The sequence below is a fragment of the Sinohyriopsis cumingii genome, chromosome 14 (genome assembly GCF_028554795.1).
Source record: "Sinohyriopsis cumingii isolate HCF-2022 chromosome 14, ASM2855479v2, whole genome shotgun sequence".
NCBI classification, from domain to species: Eukaryota; Metazoa; Mollusca; class Bivalvia; order Unionida; family Unionidae; genus Sinohyriopsis; species Sinohyriopsis cumingii.
The window spans coordinates 107,942,542-107,964,373 of record NC_142974.1 but is presented as its reverse complement, the minus strand read 5'-3'; positions in this window follow the sequence as shown (position 1 = coordinate 107,964,373).

Here is a 21,832-nt window from a genome sequence, read left to right as displayed (position 1 = left end):
TCTGCACATAAGATTAAATGATTATAGATGACAGGAAGAGTGACTTTATAACTCATATATGACATACATATAATTCAAGTGTTATAAATAGAAACTGAACATATAACTCATAACACTTATTACATAAACTGGACCTGTGTGCAACATGAACACCATAACTATTCCATAAATCAATTAAATTTGAACCTGACATTGAATATCGTCATCTAAATGCATAGATAATTAATTGCACATTAATTAAACATTTTAAGCAAAGATTTTTTTAAAAAAATTACATATGAGATATTTGGCCTGATTAGAAAAATGAACCTTTTTAACAAATATATAATTGATTCCTTCATATTCAATAAAAAAATAACAGAAACAACATATTGTCTGTCTGCAATAAATAAAACATTCTATAAAATATCTTCAGTTACAGTTAAGCATATTGAATGTCTAGAGAACTCAAATCATGCATAAATATGACTGTAGTGTAGCCGTGTAAAAATGTACAGAACACTTTATACAACTAGCATATAAATATACAATAATAACAACAATACAAACTGTTAATTTGCTAACATTTCAGATAATTGAAACAGTATAAATCATCTACACATAAGATGAAATGACTATAGATAACAGTAAGAGTGACTTTATAACTCATATATGACATACATATAATTTAAATGTTATAAATAGAAACTGAACATACAACTCGTAACACTTATTACATAAACTGGACCTGTGTGCAACATGAACTCCACAACTATTCCATAAATCAATTAAATTTGAACTTGACATTGAATATCATCATCTAAAATGCAGAGAGAATTAACATATCACTTTTTCTGGAAAAACGTTTGAACATTAATTAAAACATTTTCAGCAAAGTATTTTCAAAAATTCATTGTCATGGAATATATTGCTTGTGAATAAATACTTAATTCAGTTACATAGCAAAGCACTAAATATAAATTCTTTAAATTTATTTATATACAAATATCTATATCTCGAAGATAAAATCATTGATATTGTTATTTTTAATATGGACCAAATTAATAAGTCAAATACTTAAAATGTAACTGAATTTTAGCTTAAGATCAAGCTAATAGAACAAAAACAAATTGCTCTTCGTCAATCTATATGTAGCAATATTGCTATTTTAATTTAATATTGATGATGTTGCCTTTCATCTCTCCTCTTCTTTGAATCTCTCTCATCTACTCTTTCACCTCTCCTCCTCTCTTCCTCGCTTCTTGATCTCTTCCCCACCAGGTACTTCCTGTCTACCAGTCCATCCCTCTCACATGGTTTCCCCTTGATGATTTGTAACACCTCTTGTATGGTTTGCCTTTATTTAATTGAACATTTTTGATTTCTCCCTTTGAACATCTCCAACTTGCAATGCCTTGGCTGAATTTTGTAGCTCGTATCTTAATGCATACAAACTACATGCAAACGATAACTGACTTGCTTGTCAGACCTACATCAAGCACACTATGTGTCAGCCTTATATCAGATCTCTAAGATGCTGATTCAGCAGTGGGAAAGTCTATATTACCATATAGCACTACTTCTAGAACACTAAATCTAGGTCCTTCCATGTGTAACAGTCCTGGGAGGGTGTCTTCATTAGGCTTTTCAAACAGTCCGGTTGTATCCATGGCCTCCTCCAGCACATCATCTGGAAAATTGATTTTAATGGGTCTTACCTTTGTGTTCACTCTTCCTTGCCCATGAATAGAATAATTTCTGTCTCTCCACTTTTCTCAGCCTCTTCATATCTCTGGCTATTATCACATATGGGTGTGGGTTTTGGATGCCATTTACAATCTCACCCAAGCTTCTAATTCCTGTATCTTTGCTTGATGCTTTGGATAGTGCTGAACATGCTGTTCCAGATCACATTGTTTTGAACTGGTAAACAAAAAAAAGGAATTAAAAAATAAAATGGTACTGAATCCAGAGCAAATATATTTACTATAAATGTGTTCAGTAATTCTGATGTATTCTCCTATGTAATTTTGACATCTCAGACATTGGTAGTCCCTTCACTTTGTATTATTGAAATTTGACACATAAGTCTATTTGGCAGGCATGCTATAACTGTATTAAAAGAAAAATTTAAAGCATTTTGTAATAAATGGATATTTTGCATTACTCTTACACCACTGTACCAGTCAATAGGACTCCTGACAGCACAACCGTTCCGGTGGCCTAGTGGTTAGAGCGTCCGCTTCAGATGCGGAAGGTCGTGGGTTTGATCCCCGGCCGAGTCATACCAAAGACTTACAAAAATGGTACTAACAGCTGCGTCGCTTGGCGCTCAGCATTAAGAGGTTAGTGTGAGGACTGGTCAGTCTGGTGTCAGGATAATGTGGCTGGGTGGGACATCATGCTACATGTCTGCGGTATGATGCCCCAGTTCTAGACATCACAATAAACTGCCACACTGCAGACATCGTAGCGATATGACTGAAAAATTGTTAAAACTACGTTAAAAATCAAAATCACATCACTCACACTTGGCAGCTACAATGGAGAGAGAGAGAACTGTTTACTGAAAATCTAACACAGCTTTGACCCATTCATTAGGGTAGTTTCTTCTATATGGTTTCATTTTGTCGTGAAGAATTACCTTATCCTTGCCATGAACATTAAACTGGATCAGGTAATCTTTGCCACTCATCTTCTTATTGACCAAAAATGGTCCTCCATATGATTTCTCTAAATTTGGACAAACTGCTTCACTTCTTGTTGTGGAGATACCACACCAAATCACCAGGCTGGTAAACTTGGAGTGCTTGTTTCACATCATAATTGTCCTTCTGTTGCTTGTTTGCAACCTGAAGGTGTTCACGAGCTAGGCTGTGACCTCTCTGCATCTTCATCTTCAGCAGTTCCATATAGACTCCATAGGAAGATAGAGTTTCATTGAAATGGTTTGCGCAACTCCCAAAAACGACTTCTGCAGGTATTGTTACTTTACAGTGCAACATCAATAATTTAGGAGTCATCCCTGTACTCCCTTGTGGTGATGCTCTATATGCACCAGAAATGCAACCTAGGTTAAAATTTCATTCATTTTGCTCTTTGGATAGATATACCCTTAACATCTGGACTAGCATTTCGTTAAATCGCTCCACGTGACCATTGGCATGGGGATTTCTTGGTGTTGTCTTGGTCTTCCCTCAACAAGTTCACAAAGTTCTGCAAAAGTCCTACCTTACTAATTTGGACCATGGTCACTGGGCAGATTAGCAGGACAACTATAACGAATTATAAATTTATTCAGAATAACTTGGGTTGTAAACTCAGCTGTTTGATCAGGCACAGGAAATGCCTCCACCCATTTGATAAAATGGTCTGTGACAATTAATATGAATTTGTTTCCTCTTGGTGTTCTAGGAAATGGTCCAGAATTTTCATCATCATATTATGGGACTAAATTTAGTTATTTTAGGTGCTATGGTATTTATGTAAGTTTTGGAAGAGAAGATATATTTGTGTATAAATTTTCTAAATTATCTCCATAAATTTAATAGTATGTCAGTGATAGAGGAGTAACTCTACAGTCTGCTGTTGCATTTAGAGGCAGTGATTTAGGGTCAGTGCTATGTTATCAGCAGCTATTCAAATGCTATGGTGTCAAGTTACAGTCTTGAGAAATTGAAACAATGGACAGTTGGATTATGTGTTTGTAAAGCTAATTAATATCAATTACAGCAAGTTTTATTAACCATAAAGGGCTTAAAATAGAGTTGGATAGTTATAGTTTAATTTTGAAATAATTTGCTCAAAAAGGATAAAGTTGCAAGTAATTTTCTACTCAGAAGAATATTTTTGGAAATTCTAACAGATAATATCAGTGGGAAAAGAGTATGTATGGAGAGTACATATATGGTTTTATTTTGGATTACATAATTTAGATTCTATGCATTTTGATATGTAGATTAGAATAGATAAAGTGTCTGCACATAACACAATCAGAACAGAAGTTTAGTTTTAGAATAGGTCTTCAGGGAATGTTCTCTCTGAAGTCTGCTAGGATTATTTAAAAAGCCAGGTCAAACATAGGGCAGGGAGTCAGCATGAGGAACTAGAGGCAACAGAATTCCATTAAATGTAGAAAAGAAGAAACCCTCTTGCTTGTGACTAATTCCCCATAGCGCAGTTACATCAAAAAGGCATTACTACAATCAGCCTATCCATAGGTAAACGTACCATCATTAATCCTAATGGTGCTCTTGGACTAGTGTTTGCAGGTTTATTTGCTCCACAAACCTCACACTGTGAAACCCAATTGTCTACATCTTCTCTCACTTCATACCAATATTACCTCTGTAAATTCTTCTCTTTAGTTTTCTTTCTCCGAAAATGCCCAGTGAGAAAATCATTATGCATCTGGTACATCACTTCTTCTCTCTGCAAAGTGCTAGGAATGAGTAATTCAGGATATGAAACTGAGCCATCTCTTTCATCAAACTTTCTGATTCAGAAAATACCTTGTTTCAAAATAAGGTCATTCCAGTGGAGTACGTAATGGTATATAGCTGGACTTGATGTGGCAAGCTCTTGTGCACGTTGTCTTTTGTCCTCTTGAAGCCATTTTAAAACTGGACCTATGTCGGACTCTTCTTGCTGTGATTGATTCTTATGAAATGAACTTTTGTGATATGGAGCGTAAGATCCAATAACGCTGGCATCACTGAGAGTAATTACTCTACTACATCCATGTATAGTCCACATAATGTTAAACCGAAAGCAGCAATGAACATGCTTGTTATTTTCTTGTATTGTTTCTTGAATTTTTGAAGCCCATCTTCAGTCATAGCAGACTAGACAATTTTATGTCTCTTAAGGTCATAATGTTCAGTAGTTTTGATATCAACTTATGAATGTTTTGCCTTGATTCATAGAAATTACACTTTGACTTTTGTTGCAGTTGACGAACTTGTGGGTCTTTTCTCATCTGACCAGCCTGTAACTCTGGTTTCAACTGACCAGCCTTTAACCCTGATCTTTCCTGCTTTCCTAACCAGCTTTTAACCTCAGCTGTATCTGGCTGACCTTTAATCCTTTCTCACCTGACCAGTCCTTACTCCCAGGCTCCCAGCCTTACCTGACTGACTTTTAACCCTGGTCTCACCTGATCAGTCCATATTCCTAACCTAAGGCTGCCTTTTAAACCTGGTCACACCTGACCAGTCCGTATTCCTAACCTAACTTGGGTGCCTTTTAAACTTTGTCTCACCTGACCAGTATGCCTCACACGATGATTGTGATGTGATTCCTGTCTGACCCTGACATGAAAAACATGGAAGATTCACCCAGTTGAGAACTGCCATGATCAGTACTAGAACTTGACGGTAGAGGTGACAAAAATGTTCCATTCTTTATGTACTTAACCCACAATTCTGTTCCATATTTGATAATAATTCAGCTCAATTATTTTCACTCTACAAGTGTTTGGCGCAGTTGATTATGGGCCACTTTGCATACATTTTACCCTCTTATAGCAAATCTTATATTGTCTACATTTCAGATATTCGTTTGTGTCTGCATCGGAACAATTGCATTCCCTTTCATTACAATAGTGGGAAAAGCCATATATATTCCCCATTTCTGGAACCTGGTCTATACTCTACTGTAAATTCATAACCAGACATTATTTCTAGCCATCTAGCTATTCAACCCATTCAATCTTTGAGACTAAACAACCACTTTAGATCTTGGTGAGCACTTCTTACTTTTTTATTCTTCCCATCAGGTAATATTTCAAATATTCTATAAAGTACAGCACGGCCAGCAACTCCTTATCTATAACACAGTAGTCTTTTTCTTCAGCTTTGTTCAGTGACCGATATGCATAAGCAGTGAACCTTTCTTGACCATTCTGAATCTGGAACAGGACTGCTCCTATTTCAGCATCTCATCCATCTGTGTCAAGCATGAAGGTTCCATTATCTCTTCAAAAAGACATTATTTTATGCCTGATAGAGCCCCTTTCGACTGATTGAAAGTTGTTTGGCACTCTTTTGTTCATTATAATGATCTGCCCTTCTTAGTTAACCTAAATAATGGCTTTGATATCTTAGGAAGTAGTAGGAACAGGCACCCAAGGACTGACAGAGTTCAGTCACATTTCCTGGATACTTCCACTGAGGTATTTTTGCAACATTATTCGGATCAGGGATAACTCCATTCTTTGCGACTCTATGTTCCAGAAAGCCAACTTCATACTTTACAAGCTGACACATGTCAGGTCTCAGCTTCAAATTGTCCATCTGTATACAATGCTAAAGAGCTTTGCGTCCTTGCATATATTCACAGAAGTAGTTCCATACACTGTGATATCATCTATATCGATGATTCAGGAACAATACTGCAATCCTTAAATACAAGCTTTACCACTCATTGAAAAATTGTGGGATTGTTGGTGAAACCCTGTGGCATTACTGTAAACTCAAAAAAACATGACTGATCACAAATGCAGTCCCAGAGATGTCTTCATCCCTAACTGGGGCTTGAAAGTATCCTGATGTGAGATATAATGTACTGAAAAGTTTTGCACCTGCTTCTCTATCAAGGTATTCATTGACTCTTGGTTATAAGAAGAACATTTTGCTATAGTATTCACCTTCCTGTAATCTACACATGGACTGACAGTACCATGTTTCTTTCTGACCAACACAGTCGGATATGCCCATCATCAGGAGAGTTGGGTTCTATAATTACACCATCTTTTTTCAGTTTATCTATAACTTCTTTTTCTTGATAACCAAAATCCCATTAGAACTCTTCGGAAGAGTTGCTTTATGGGTTTTGCGTTCTCTGTGTAACTCATGTGTTCTGCAAAATTCGTAAGCCCTAAATTATTCTCATCTTGAGAGAAAATATCTTGGAAATCAATGAGCAATTTGTCTAATTCTTTCTGTTGTTGAAACTTCATTCCATTTGATGATTCTCTAAAAAGAGCTTTCAAATATTCAGGTATATTTTTGTCTAGGTTTTTCTTTTGTGTACTTCCTTGAGCATGCAATGCTTTCTTTGTTAGAGTTTTACTTCGTCACAAGTATTTTTTTTAATATAATCTGGAAGCTTGCTTAGAGTGGTATCTGTGGTTTCTCTCCATTAGTTTGACACATCTGGTGGCAATATCATTCCCTTTCTCACTTTCATCTTCCACAGAACTTAGCACCTATCAAAGCTCTTTATTTTTCAGAGAGACTGGACAGAAGAAAGATTCCTGACCTCACCTTTATTGTACTGGTAACATTAATGTCATCAAGACTCGAAACTATCACAAGAGGATGACTTTCTTTAAAGTGTGGTGTTGATTGAATCAAAATATCACATGCATGTTCCTGAACATCAGTATTATGGTGATCAGCAAACACATCTACAATCTGTTCACTCAAACCAGATATGATATTATTATCAGCTAAACAAATTCTTCTGATTCTAACAATCTGTTGATATTTTATCCCTTTGCCTTCAAGGATGACTTTATTCTTAATGAAAGTAATGTCTGCAACCTTCCCATCAGATCCTTTCAATGCATCGGTACCTAGCAAAACTTCATCTTTGATTTCAGCAACAATGACTTATTCATTCATCTTGGCAGTGTCTAGTTCTGCAGTGAATTTGCATTTTGAATAATCCAGAAGTCGTTATCCTCTTGCAGGCACAAGACTTCCTCTGCTCCTTTATTATGCTCTTCTTGTATACATGTTCAGCTAGAACAGTTTTCTCAGCACCAGTATCTACTACAAAGATAACCAGGATTCTATCTATAAAACTCTTAACATATATGCACTTTGACTTTGTTATACCTCTACGACCAGATATATTGACAGGTATATTAATGATTGTACGTTTATTAGAAAATTGCTGAATTTGATCACTAAAGAGACCATTTTCTTTTAAAACCTGGATTGCCTCTTGGCCAGTGGAGTCAGTTCCAATGAGTTTAAACATTTTCCTGTGCTGGATACCCCTGATTCACACCTGTTTTCTGGGCTTTTCCCCTTTTTTGTCTTTCTGTCGTATCTACTCTGGTTTCTTGGATATTCACATTTCAAATGAGAAGGATCACCACCAATAAAACTGGCATTATTGCATGACTGGTAACTCTGCTTTTCACCATGTGACTCATCATGGTAACTTTGCGGCTATTATCAAGCCTGCTGGAAGTTGGTTTCCACGAAATTGGATTAGAACCCAAAATGAATTTGAATTTTTCTTCTCGTTATTGTCTTTGTCAACTCTTGCAGATTCCTGCACTTGTTTATTAAAGACTTTATTTTTGCTTTTACTTGGTGCTGCCCTTGCTACTCTTTTCGTTTTAGACAAATTTTCATGTTCAGTCACTAGGCCACCATCTTCGTCAGTGTCTGAACAACTATATTCTTTGACTGCTCATGTTTCACTCTTCCTATTTGTATTCTTAAATGTTTCTTGGAAGTTCACTACTTGAAAGACAGCAAAATCAATTATTTTCGGTTGTTTCACATACTCAGCTTGAAAGCGAGCTTTATCTTCTATCAACCCATCAAGGAATCTTCTCAGTAAAGATTATCTGGTCTCTTCATGCTAGTATACGCCTTGTAATATAACCACTTTAATTCAGCTGCATACTTCTCAACAATCTCACCATAGTTCTGGTCTTTGTGACTAAACCGAATGACATGTCTTTGCAGGTTTAGTAATCCTAAATCGACTAGCCAATTATGTGCATAATGCTTCATAATTTGCATGTACATGTGCTCTATGAGACAATTGTCCATACACAAATTCACTTATGTAACCTATGAAGAAGTTCATCTAACTTCTCATCCAATGTCCATCTCTGACCATTGGCAGCTTCTTCAAATGTATTGAGGGGGCCCCGAGTGGCCGAGTGGTCTAAAGCGCTCTCCGTTATGGAACACTGCCATCTCACCTCTGTCTGCGTGGGTTCGAGTCTTGGATTCCGTTAAAATGGGTAAGAGAGAAGCTTGCCAGTAGCTTTTCGTGGGTCGGTGGTTCTTTCTGTAGTTTTCCCGGGTTCTTCCTCCACCATTGATACTGGCCACCATGTATAGCCTATCGTGTGCTGTAAAATGGCATTAAACCCTACAACAACAACAACAACAACAACAACAAATCTATTGAACCACATCTCCCAGCTCTCTTTTCTAATAAAGGGAGGTAACTTGGGCTTGTCGCTTTGTTAACTTGCACTAGATCATAAGATGTGTAGACTTATTCACTATCACTATGACAAAATTTCCCTTTTGAATATTTCTTTCGACAGGTCCTGCCTTTTTCGTCCTTTTCTATGAGGATTGACTTGCCTCTTTTCTCATCACCTTTTCCCATATTCTCAGTTCTGTGTTATGTAGTCTTCTGATGTCTTTGGACTTTCCTTCCATCAGCGTTCATTTTTTTGCAAGCTGCTTGCATTTTTCTTCTGCAATGCCCATAGGTGTTTTCCAATTTGGATGCCTTCTTTTCCATTGTTTTCATAGTTATTTATTTCTTAATTTCATTACGAATGGATGAAAAGAAACATTTTCACACTATTTCTTTCACTTAAATGTAACGGTTTTAAATTTAAGTTGACTTCACTCCTGTGTTCCGAGACTTCTAAGACAAATACAATCCTACCTCAAGGCATATTTTGTAAGCTTGAGCAAAATAAGCATAAGTAGCTTATTTTCATAGATAAAAATCAAACTTAATGTACCATTGTGTTGAGAACAACATACACGATTATATGAAAATAAGAAACTTAGTTGCACAAATTTTCATATTTGTTTTAAGGTGGCACTCTACAGTTTCCTACTTTGCGTAGGTAGAATTTCACAGGTTTGTTTCACTGGTTATACTGGTTACTTAAAAGTCACCTTCTACATCTAAGGTACTGAAAAGAGAACCTTTTATTTCCTTTCTATTAGTGATTGATTGATGTGTGTATTTTTGATTACTGAGGATACAGCTTCGCCTTGCTTCAAATGTGCACCTATAAAAACACTACTAGCTCCACTACTTCCTGGACTTCAGAGGTAAATTGTAATAAAGAGCAAATGACTTCTTATTTTTACATTAATTGCGCTTTCAGAAGCTGGCATTGTCTAGTCAGGAAAAATGTGTTTTCACTATTTTAATAACTGTTAAAGACATCATACTTTTAGACTATTCCAGGCTGCTTTTAAGCACAAGGGAGCAGTCATTTTTGTTAGTTGTATGCTTAGACCATGTACGATTTCCACAAAGTACAATATCCAAAGAAATTTCAGCCACATTACATGAAAACAACATAGAGGTAGGTATACATAGGTTCTCTTCATCATTGTACATGTTGCAAATCTAAACAACTTCATCTTGCACCCACCACTCTCTCAGCAGTTCATAACATCTGTAGAAAACCCACATATGGCCATCAGTGTAGCCATCTTGAAAATCTTGTTATCGTTAGTCATCCTGAATGGATGGACATATCAACATGGTGTTTTCATTAAAATACTTGTTATGGTGTCTAATTAGTCCTGAATGAAATGAATCTCATGTTGTATTCCATTATGGCCATCACAATTAGAATTCACAACTAAATTACATTTCCAAGTTGGCATTTAGTTCAACTTATGCGGGTGGGCATTTAGGAGTAAAATTGAAATTCAAGATCAAAATTTGGTTCACTATTTGAAGTTGAGTTGTTTCAGTTTATTGGGAAAAAAATTGAATTGGAAAAAGAAAAGAAAAAAATTATTTGTTTTTAAATGATTTCAGTACTTGTATCCTGAGTGTTCAATTTGAGGATTTCACTACACACACACACACACACACACACACACACACACACACACACACACACACACACACACACAGAGATAGGTGACATTCAAGAGGCTAATTCTACATTTACTGCAGATTTATGACCTGAGCCGCTGCACGTTTTCACTGGATGAAATAGTGCCCTGGATGAGTGTCACCTTTGGTGCCTTCCACTAGGAAAACATAATGCAAAAACTGCACAAAATGGCATAACCCGCCCCACACACACACAGAGTTTGAACCCCAGGCAGTTGCTCATATTGCCTGCCCCTTATGATGGCCCTGCGTATGACAACTGTCATATGACATGTGAAATTACCAAATTGGAACAGTTAAACTGAATGACTTAATACAGTACAGTATTTCATAATAGTATGGGTTCCTGGTTTAAATTTTTGGAGTAAAACATAAGGACAGAATGCATTTATGAAATTAATTTATATAATACTGCTTGAAATAAACTTTCATATTGGTATTTCATGCAAATTCATAACAGTTTCATTGCTTTGTCTGATAGAGATTGAGCATCAGTATGGCATTTCTGAAAACAATATCAGGAATTCAATTTGATTATTTGCCAGAGATTAATGATCAACTCATTGGCCCATGAAAATTCTTTTCATTTTCGCCTGAAGGTGAGGTAGCAAGTACATTTTTGAGGCTTCTTATAAATGGACCCAAACACAGCTATTTGTTAGAGTTTCATTTACCTGGATGATTCAGTGTCTAAAAGAAGCGTTTTATTTACTATACCATCACCGCATGTTCATAAGAATGATAATTGGACCTCTTCTTTATATTTGCATATCAGACCCACTATTTTATTGAGTCCTGTCCCCATTTTACTCCAGATCTTACCTACATTTTTTGCAAAGGATCACATGGCATGTGGAGTTAATGAGTTAAATGAATATTCAAAAGAGTGTAAAAAAGTTGTCAAAATCTTTGTTGATGACCATTGATGCAACACATTAAACAATTGTATGAGTGCAGTGGGCAGCAGACTAGAAGTCACCAATGCCTAATCAATGTTCGATTTGCCTATATACTTATCTCATGAATTGTTAGTACAAATTTAATAAATATATCACAAACGTTTCATACGAATTATATTAAGAAAATATTAATGCATTTAATTGATGCCTCTATGGTGGAAGTACACATGTGACAATAGACATTTGGTGGTGAGTAGCTTGGTATTTACTCCTTAACTGCTGCACTTGATCTTGTAGTGAACCTGGAGGAGCATAATTGCACCATAAAATGTAGTGGACGAACAAAAATTATATGAACTGTATTGTGCTTTCAAATTTCATTACAGCTTGATACCCTGATGCAAAGCAGAATTTAGCTGTATTCAGTGTTCCTTCTTTTTTCAGATTCAGAAAAGGATCATAAACTGCAGCGCCTTGTCAGGGTCCTAAATGAGAATTACCAAACAGGGGGAAGGGTTGTTGATAAGGAACTAGATGCAAGCTCTAGTCAAAGGGAGAGAACTGATGGCAATCCCATGAGCCATGTTGCTGATGATGACAAGAGGACAGAAGTATTATATCACCGTTCTCAACAGCAGAACTTCGGTCAAAATCTTTCATCTACATCCAGTCTTCAGGAAGAATCATCTTCCACTGTAGTTCAAAGCAATCTCACTCAGTCTGAAACAAACACAATGTCTGGATCAAAGCTTAGAGAAAATGTTGCCACTGAAAATGACAAGACAGATCCATTAAGGGAAATGTTAAAATTGTTGCAACAAAATCCAGATAAAACAAAACAAGATGTAAGCAAAAATGCACGTTTGACAATGTTGGACTTTGCAGGGCAGTATGCCTTTTACACTACACACCAGTTGTTCCTAACAAGACGTGCCATATACCTCTTGGTTTCAGATGCCAGTAGAGAGGTCAGTGATCTTGTAGAGGATGAGTGTTACTTTGACAGTGAGGGGATAATGAAGTGTAAAGTTCATGGTGTGTTATGTGCTGTTTCTAGCTAAATGCACCAAAAAATGTCTCATTTTTGTTCCTGATTTGCTGCTGCTTTAGTGTTAGTATTATCCTTCCATGATTAACAGGTTTCTTCTCCAACTAATGATTTATAAATATCAAATTTATCTTTCAGAAATTTGTAAGATAAAATTCCACCCAACAACATTATTTTATTATACACCACTATTTTAAAACTTTAATTAGCAGCAAGTTGACTAACTACTTGAGAAATATGTAATGCCTAATTAAAATGCGCTTCTAGTAAAGCTGGTGGATGAAGTTTTATTTGGTCGTTTCCGCAATTAAGACTTGAAGGATAAGAATGAAAGTCAGTTATTGCTGCAAGCACCATATGTTTTTAATAAGAGTTCAGGCTTCACATATTTTATTATAAATTTAGGTAATATAAATAACATTGTGTCAGGGACTGAATTTTATAAAAATATCTTGCCAGTAAGTAAAGGAACTTCATTCTGACATCATTTACAGAATCAATGATGTTTTGTATTTTGCCTTTTTCAGACCTAGTTGAGATCTGGATGAATTCAATACATTCATGTGCACCACCCGACAAAACAAACTTGAATTCTGCAAATTCCCATACGTCGTCTTATAAGGTCATCCCGCCACCAGTTATTTTAGTGGGAACACACATTGATCAAATTCCACAGGTGTTTAACCCATTTTATCATGTTTACCAATTTCAACTGTAGTGTCTGATTCCTGAGAAGCAGTTCTAAATACATTGTGGTAAAATCGAGCATCATACAGCAGTAGCAGCAGAAATATTTGTATGTGCTCCTGTTCAGCATAACGGTTTGTTTCATCAGCAAGTGTGCTCCAGATTTAATCATCACAAAGTAACTCAAAGTAATCTTGTGCATTGGCTTCTTCTGGGGGTTGAACAGTTACCCCTTCTGTCAATTTAAATCATGGCTGCAGCTGAGGTGAAAAATCATCCCGGACCCATTCCTCTTGAAAGTCATCAAAGTCAACTTCATTCTCTGAATCACTGTCGAAAAGTGCATGAAACCATGCATTATCTCTTTCCTCAACTTGATTCAATTCTAACCCATCATTTAAGTCAATATTATCATCAAAATTATCCAAATCGCCAACTTTAGTGTCGCTCCCCTTGCAGTCAACATCCCTGTTTACATCTGAGTTGTCATCCATCATTGTATCGATCTATCTTCAAGTCTACAATATCTTTTCCACGTTTCTGTTTTTTAGATTTCACTGCGCATGCATGCTTTAACCGTTTCCTGTGTTGGTGAAAACGTACACAAATATTTGCGATATATAACACATGTTTCTAGAGACACTACACACATACATAGTAGAGCATGACCTTAGTCATATCCAGGATAAAATGGGATACTACCACCACAGGCCTATTCAGGATAGAATGAGGTTTTACTACCGTAGTCGTATTCAGGATAAAATCGGTTATGTTTGTCAGTAATACCAGGAAGTTTTAATATTTCATGAGTTATTACCTTATTCTGTTGATATTAGTATTCTTCTAGAGTGCATGAAGCTGCAATATTATGAGAGTCAGAGAACAGGACAGTTATTTATTTTCCTGGACTCTTGATTTACACAAGCCTTACTATACTTAGAGGATACAGGCAAAATTTTCATGATTGATAAATTCGAACCATGCAAGTTTCTGAAGTTATCTATTAGAAAGAGTAAGTGGAATAAATATTCATCCTTCTTTAAATAGCATCAGAATCAGAAATGTGGTCAGGTAAGCACTCCTAAGTTGTTATCTTGAAAGATACATTATGGCATGCTTGAAATACATACCTTAATAAGTTCCATTCCCCCACCTCTTTGACAGCTCATATGGAATAACAGCAAGTGAAACCCGATGCATCCCTTGTCAATTTAACTCGTCACAGGCAAGAAGAGCTTATTAAATTGTGTTGTCTGTTATTTGTTTGTCCATTATCACAAGTTTGTTATTATTACTTCTTCTACACTACATGGAACATTGCTCTGAAACCTTACATGTATATTTATACGATGGTCTAGTTGGACCTTAATGAGAAAGGTACTGTTTTGACATCCAATATGGTAGCCATATTGCTATTTTGAAAATCTTATTGCTACTTCTCCTGAATGGATGGTCATATCTTCACAATCTGTATCTAATAAGAGTAGGATCTGGTCCATGAGGCTTTAGTCTAGAATGCATGATTGTGACAAAAACTCACTGAATGTGTCAAAATTGCTCATCATATTTGCAAGATGTACCTGTATTTTTATTTACGCTTCCCCCACCCCCACCCCAGTTCAGATAACTATCCCCTTTCACAGATGGAGGGGAATATTTCTTGTCAGTTTTAAGATAGACCTTGCATTGGGGACCAGTGTCTGTCACAGAATAAGGCAAAGAAATAACTTGGTTTTGTCTTAAAACAATTAGACTATTTCTCGTTGTACATGCGTACAACGTTTTATAGGGTGAATATATTTTTCCAGGTAAGCGACTGTATATCATGTACCTAGCCACAGATTACTTGTGTCGGGTATCATGACTAACATGAGGTGCACGGGTATTCTACCCCTACTTGTACTCACTTTCCTATGGATTTAAGTAAGACGAATCACGAAAAACCACGCTGGTCATTTTTGGATCACGTCAAGGAGTATACACTCTCCTTTATTCTCCAGCCATATGGGTAAGTGTTAAATTTACATTATATTTATTTGATAGGCGAAGCTTATTCGGTTTGTAATGTGTTATCGCGTAATAATGTTTATTACAACGCAGATTTTTAAAAGTAATATCATATATATATGAATATATATATATATATATATATATATATATATATATATATATATATATATATATATATATATATATATATATATATATATAAATTATGCATAAATTATTATGTCCCATTTGGTTTTATTATAGCTGCGTATGTGAATCTGTAGCTGCGTCTGCGTCTGTGCGTCTGTGTGTCTGTGTTGGCAGCTGTGTCTGTTTTGGAAGCTGTGACTGTGTTGGAAGCTGTTTCTGACTGTGTTTGAAGATGATTCTGACTGTTTGTAGCTGACTGTTATAGTAGCTGTCTATTATGGTAGCTGACCGTGTTTGTAGCCGTGAATGTATATAAAATGTTATTGTGAATATAACTAGAGCGGTCCGAAGCTGTACGAAGCAGTCTAAAGTTTCTTGGAGTCATCTGTAGCTTCCAGAACAACGCTGTCTGTTGTGATAAGATTATTGTGAATCTTAGTCGTGATAAGATTATTGTGAATCTTAGTCGTGATAAGATTATTGTGAATCTTAGTCGTGATAAGATTATTGTGAATCTTATTCGTGATAAGATTATTGTGAATCTTAGTCGTGATAAGATTATTGCGAATCTTAGTCGTGATAAGATTGTTTTGAATCTTTAGTTGTGTCAAAGATTATTGTGAATCTTCAGGTGTGTCAAAGATTATTTTGAATCTTAAGTTGTTTCAAAGACTATTTTTGAATCTTTATAATTTTGTTCTTGTTGAACAAGATACTGTTTAAAGGGTAAGTGCAGCCCATGAGGGTTCTTGGATCTGCACTTCATTTTATTCAATATTTGTTTTGTTTATTTTCAATTGTATTTTTACATCATATATTTATCATTATTAACTCATTCATAAATTTCCATCTTTCTTACATTGTGTTTGGCTTGTTCATTTCGTTCAAAAACCCACTCGGTTACAATTCTGCGACAGTGTCTTCATGGCCAATGATAGGGACTTAATGTTGAATTATCTGTTACTTTTACCTTTCCACGCTGTAATTTTAGAGCCATTAGAGATGAATGGGTGAAATCTTGTGTAACTATTATTTATCATAACAATTGTGTCAAGTACCAAGTTGGTGGTCCTATTAAAAAGGCCAAGGTTAAATGTCAGTAACAGTAATACATTATCTGCTGTTTCAATGCTTTCCAGAGATGCCAAGGCCCTAAATCCAATCTTAATATTTTCTCCTAAGTTAGGAGTTAGATGCACAGAAATAATAAAAAGAACATGATTCCAGTCTATTCCTTTAACATTTTGAACACATGTAACATCTTTTTTTCCATGGACTTTTGAATCACTTGTGGTTTAGGATGCACCAGTGACTTTCAACTCATTTGTTGTTGTTGTGTATTTTATCAGCCATTCCTGCTTTATATATTGGCTTTTTCTCCCCAGCCTTTGCATTATTTGAATTATGTCTTGCGTTATTCTTCCAATTTTTAATCATTTTGGTTCCTTGATCTGAAAGGCTGTACTTGTGTTCTTTCCCTTTTTAGTATCAGTCTTAGAGTAACATTTTTCTAGTTTCCAGTGGTTTTGTTTTGTAGTTTCCTTTTCACTTACATACTATGTCACATAGTGTGGCGATATAGGAAAGCAGTTGTTTTACTATTACTTCTCCTGTTTATCATGTATTGGTTGTACAATCATATGTCTAATGTGTTACCTTTGGTCAGGTGGACTGTGGAACATTTAGGAAGTCCCAATACTTAGCCCTCTTTCTTGTTAAGAATTCAGAATGAATTCCTCTGTTCCCATTAGGGATCTGGACCACATCTTATTTTAGCAAAGTCAACTCCTTCAATGACCAAGAACCAGAAGTGATATCTGTGGTTTGAAGATTGCTAAAAGACATAGGATCCCTGGTGATTGATGTAGCGAAAGATATGTCCCTTAACCCTTGTCAAGGCCTGAGGTAGATTTTCACCTTCCCAAGAAGGATGAACAGCACCTGAAAGGTAGTTATAGTACCAGTGACTGATTGTGTACAGGGAAGATTATTGGTCTTGCTTGGATAAATCTCCAAACTGGTTGTTGATTGGTAACATGTGGGCAGGTACTGTGAATCTCTTTTTAAAAACTGGGGTAGAAGAACTAGTCACCAGACGTGACAAGGCAACCAGACAATGAAATTTGATAGTCAGGGGACTGACCAGATTGATACCTCCCTTGACTCAATGATGCCATCTAATTCCTGGGGATAGGGAGTTGGACTTTGTTACCCTTTCTCAGAAAGGGGTAGACTGGTATCACATCTTCCCTATAGTCCCACTTAATCTCTACTGGATTTCTTCAATACCAAAATTTACATCATGACATGGGAATAGGAAACCACTGATCTAGATAAAAGCTGGACAAACGGTTTACTCCAAGGCTTGGGGTCAGTGATTCCACATACCTCAAAGGATAACTAACAGGGTTCGTATTATCTGCACCCTTAGTGGATAGTCAAGGGGCAATGAAAACATGTATTTAATGTCTATGTGCTCTCTCACTTTCTCTGTAAAGTGATATTTCTATGCACAGTCCTATATTGCCATGGGCATGGGTTCAGGATAATGGTGTCTTTTCCATTCTAGCGAACTGTAATCAGTTTTTCCTTAAACTTTAGGTTGGCCAAGTGCTCTAAAAATTTCCTTCTGTTTGTCTTCATGCAGTCAGAACAGTTGTATAGGCCATGGTAGGAAGTCTTCGGATTCCTCTCCCTTCTGTAAGGATGGAGGTATTCGGCCCCTGGACTTTCACCCTTTTCTGAATATCCATATTGTTCCTGGTTTGGCCCTTGTTGTTGTTGTTGTTGTTGTTGTAGGGTTTAATGCCATTTTTCAGCACAAGATACACTATACATGGAGGCCAGTATAAACAGTGGAGAAGAACCCAGGAAAGCTCCGGCAAGAACCACCGACCGATGAGAAGCCACTGGCAAGTTTTCTCACATACCCACATTGGCCAAATCCGAGACTCGAACCCACGCAGACAGAGGTGAGATGGCAGTGATCTTTAACGGTGACCGATTTAGAACATTGGTTACTTGGGGCCCCCAGCCCTTGTTCTTGAGGTTTGGTTAGGTAGCATGGATGATGCATTGGTCCATGCTACATTAAAGGAGGATAGCCAGCATCATTTCTGGGAACATTTTCATATCAACATTTTATAATTCTGATAATGCTTAATTTATGATCACTGTTGAATATTACCTTGATTTAATCCAGATTTTGCGTGCTTCTGTATAAAGATTGCTACAAATCATAAGTTCACTTTATTTTTCATTCTCCAGGATACGGAATCAAGTGTATTACACTGATATTAATATTTTTCAAAGTAATTATGAATAATCATTAGTGATGATGCAAATCTAATGGGTAAATTAAATTGGGGTGCAAACATCTGGTTGTAGCAATCATTCTTCATTCATTCCACATTCCCACCACTTTATAATGTATACACAACAATGTTTGCTTAAATCTGTCTGATGCCAAATATTGCCAATGATCAAATGTTTCTCCTGAATTTTATTCAGTGGAAATGTTTTTCACAATTTATCATGCATCATCATCTTCTAGTTATTACATGAAATGAACATGTTTACAATGACAGCTTGTCATGTGATTGACTGGGTTTTAGTCTCATTCATGTTCAGTTACATTTTGTAACTTATGAGAAAGAAGCCACTAAGACTAATATACCATTTTAATTTGTATGGATAATTGTCAATGGTAATAATAAGACTTTCAATGGCTATACGTTAAGCCTTTATCTTATTTTAAGAATTACAGTTGTACCTCTGTGTATGGATTAATATTAGACAATTAATATTAGACAATTCATTGGCATGTTGGAACAAACGTCAATGCACAAAAGTTATAAATTAACCATATTCATGAAGTTTCTGACAGGTAATTGGCTCATATCATTGAATATTGGATGACTTTGAATGACTATTAATGAAACCTTAATCTTTAGTAAGAATTACAGTAATACCTCTTTGTATGGATTTATAATTAGATAATTTATATTCATGTTGTAACAAAGGTCCATGTTTTTAAAAATCAACCAATATTCATGAGATGTATGCCCATGTATTTAAAAATCAACCAACATTCATGAGTTTTATGTCCATGTATTTAGAAATCAACCAATATTCATGAGATTTATGCCATATGTATTCAGAAATCATCCAACATTCCTGAGATTTATGCCATATGTATTTAGAAATCAACCAACATTCATGAGATTTCTATCAGGTAATTGCTAATATCATCGAAATGGTGGCTGACTTTGAACGACTTAATTATGACTTTATCTTGTTTTCCTCAAATGTTTATCAACTAAAATAGGCCAAATCAGCTTGACAAAGTTTGTGAGTTATTTTCCGTATGTAAATCAGTACAAATGGAATAATTGTAATAGAAAGGTAATAAGAATAACATTAAAATAATAATAATAATAATAATAATAATAATAATAATAATAATAATAATAATAATAATAAAAGCTGCAACTTTACGAACAGCAGTGACAACAATTCTTAACAAAATAAGGAAGCCTTTTGATCAATGGAAAGAGTCATTTTCTTTTTGGATGAAAATTTCCATACCTTAATGTCTGGGGCAAAGATGAAGATTCATTCCTCATCATAAATATTCAAAACCACTGTGAATTAATTCAAATTTGGTGCTTTTCTGTGTATAACGATTGAAACCATAGGTGGAAGTAGCCTATTTCACCAGATTTTACCCTGCAGTAAATAATCATTAGGATCTGATACTCGTACCGATCATGGAGCAGATTCTGTGTTATCTTTTAATATTACCAAATCCAGCATTCGCCCCAGCTTTAATAGTGGAAATGTGATGATGTCATCAAGAGTCATATCTACTATCTTAACTTTGACTAGATATTTCTATTCAGGAAATTTATATAAAATTATCATATGATACAATTTGACACAAAAGGCTAGTGAAACCATTCATTTTGTGAAATTACTTTCAAATTGTCATTCATTCTGTGGCAGAATCAGCTACTTCTGTCTGATGGAGTCCTGTAGAAAGACTATGTGACTGTAATGGAGAAAATAAAGGTTAATTTGCCGGATTAGGTTCATGCGATGGTTGTCCGAGAGTTATGCTTGGGTACATTACTGTATTTTGAATGGATATATGTAGCTTTTCAATCATTTGCCGATTCTGAAGTGATAAAAGACTCATGCCAAAAGTCAAATCGAGCGAAGGCTGTTGTCATGCTTATACTCCTTGTGTTAAGTTATGGTACCGATAAGGTGATTTCATGTTGTTAGAGATTGCATCATACTTGATTGGTAAAACATCAGACTCCTGTAGTTGAGCATAATGTGTACCATCGCTGCATGTTTCAAATACCTAACTTTTACATGCATTTTCCAGTTTTACAATAGCAGTTTTATGATAATTTGTTGTATCTTACTGAAAACTGGTCAAACTTAGGGAAATAATCAATTGCTTTACTCAGACAGTCTCATCAGGGAACTTGGCAGGTCTGGGTTATGTTCTGATGACCTATGTTGTTACCATGATTGCTAATTTGATCTGCCAATCAAATAAAGTATGATATCTTCATGTTTAGGAGACTGAGATGTATGGCTGAAGAGCATCAATGTGTGTTGAGCTATTTGATTCACTTTCAGAATTCTGAAAGCTGCATTTCCATTGCCTATTTATTAAGATCACAAGAATATGACCTCACAGCTGTCGCTATTGTATCTTCAGGTACTACAGTGGAGATATGATTTTAATATGATTGCTAATTGGTTTATTATCCTCAAGATGTTGAACGACTTTGACTGTCTGTTAATTATATTTTTGCATATTATACAAATTCTTACTAGATATATGGTAAAATAGGTCAGATCAGCATTTCAAACTGTGTGTGGGTTTTTTTTGCATAGGTTGTTTTCTTACAATACAACATAAATCTGCTTATGGAAATGGTCTATAGCTGAGTTATATCTGCCAGGTGAAAGATATCACACATGGACCTCTTGGTGACTGATTCATTTTGCATTTGAATGCAGTGTCTGGCATATTTTGTCTCACAATTTATTAGGGCTTGCTGTGAAACTTAGTATTTGTACGGTCATTATCTGAATGTGCATATTTCAAGAAATCACTTTGCTCCATTGACATATTTGACTGTTCTTTTATCATGCTGTATATGCAGTGTCTGATATAATATTTTGTCTCACAAGCTATCAT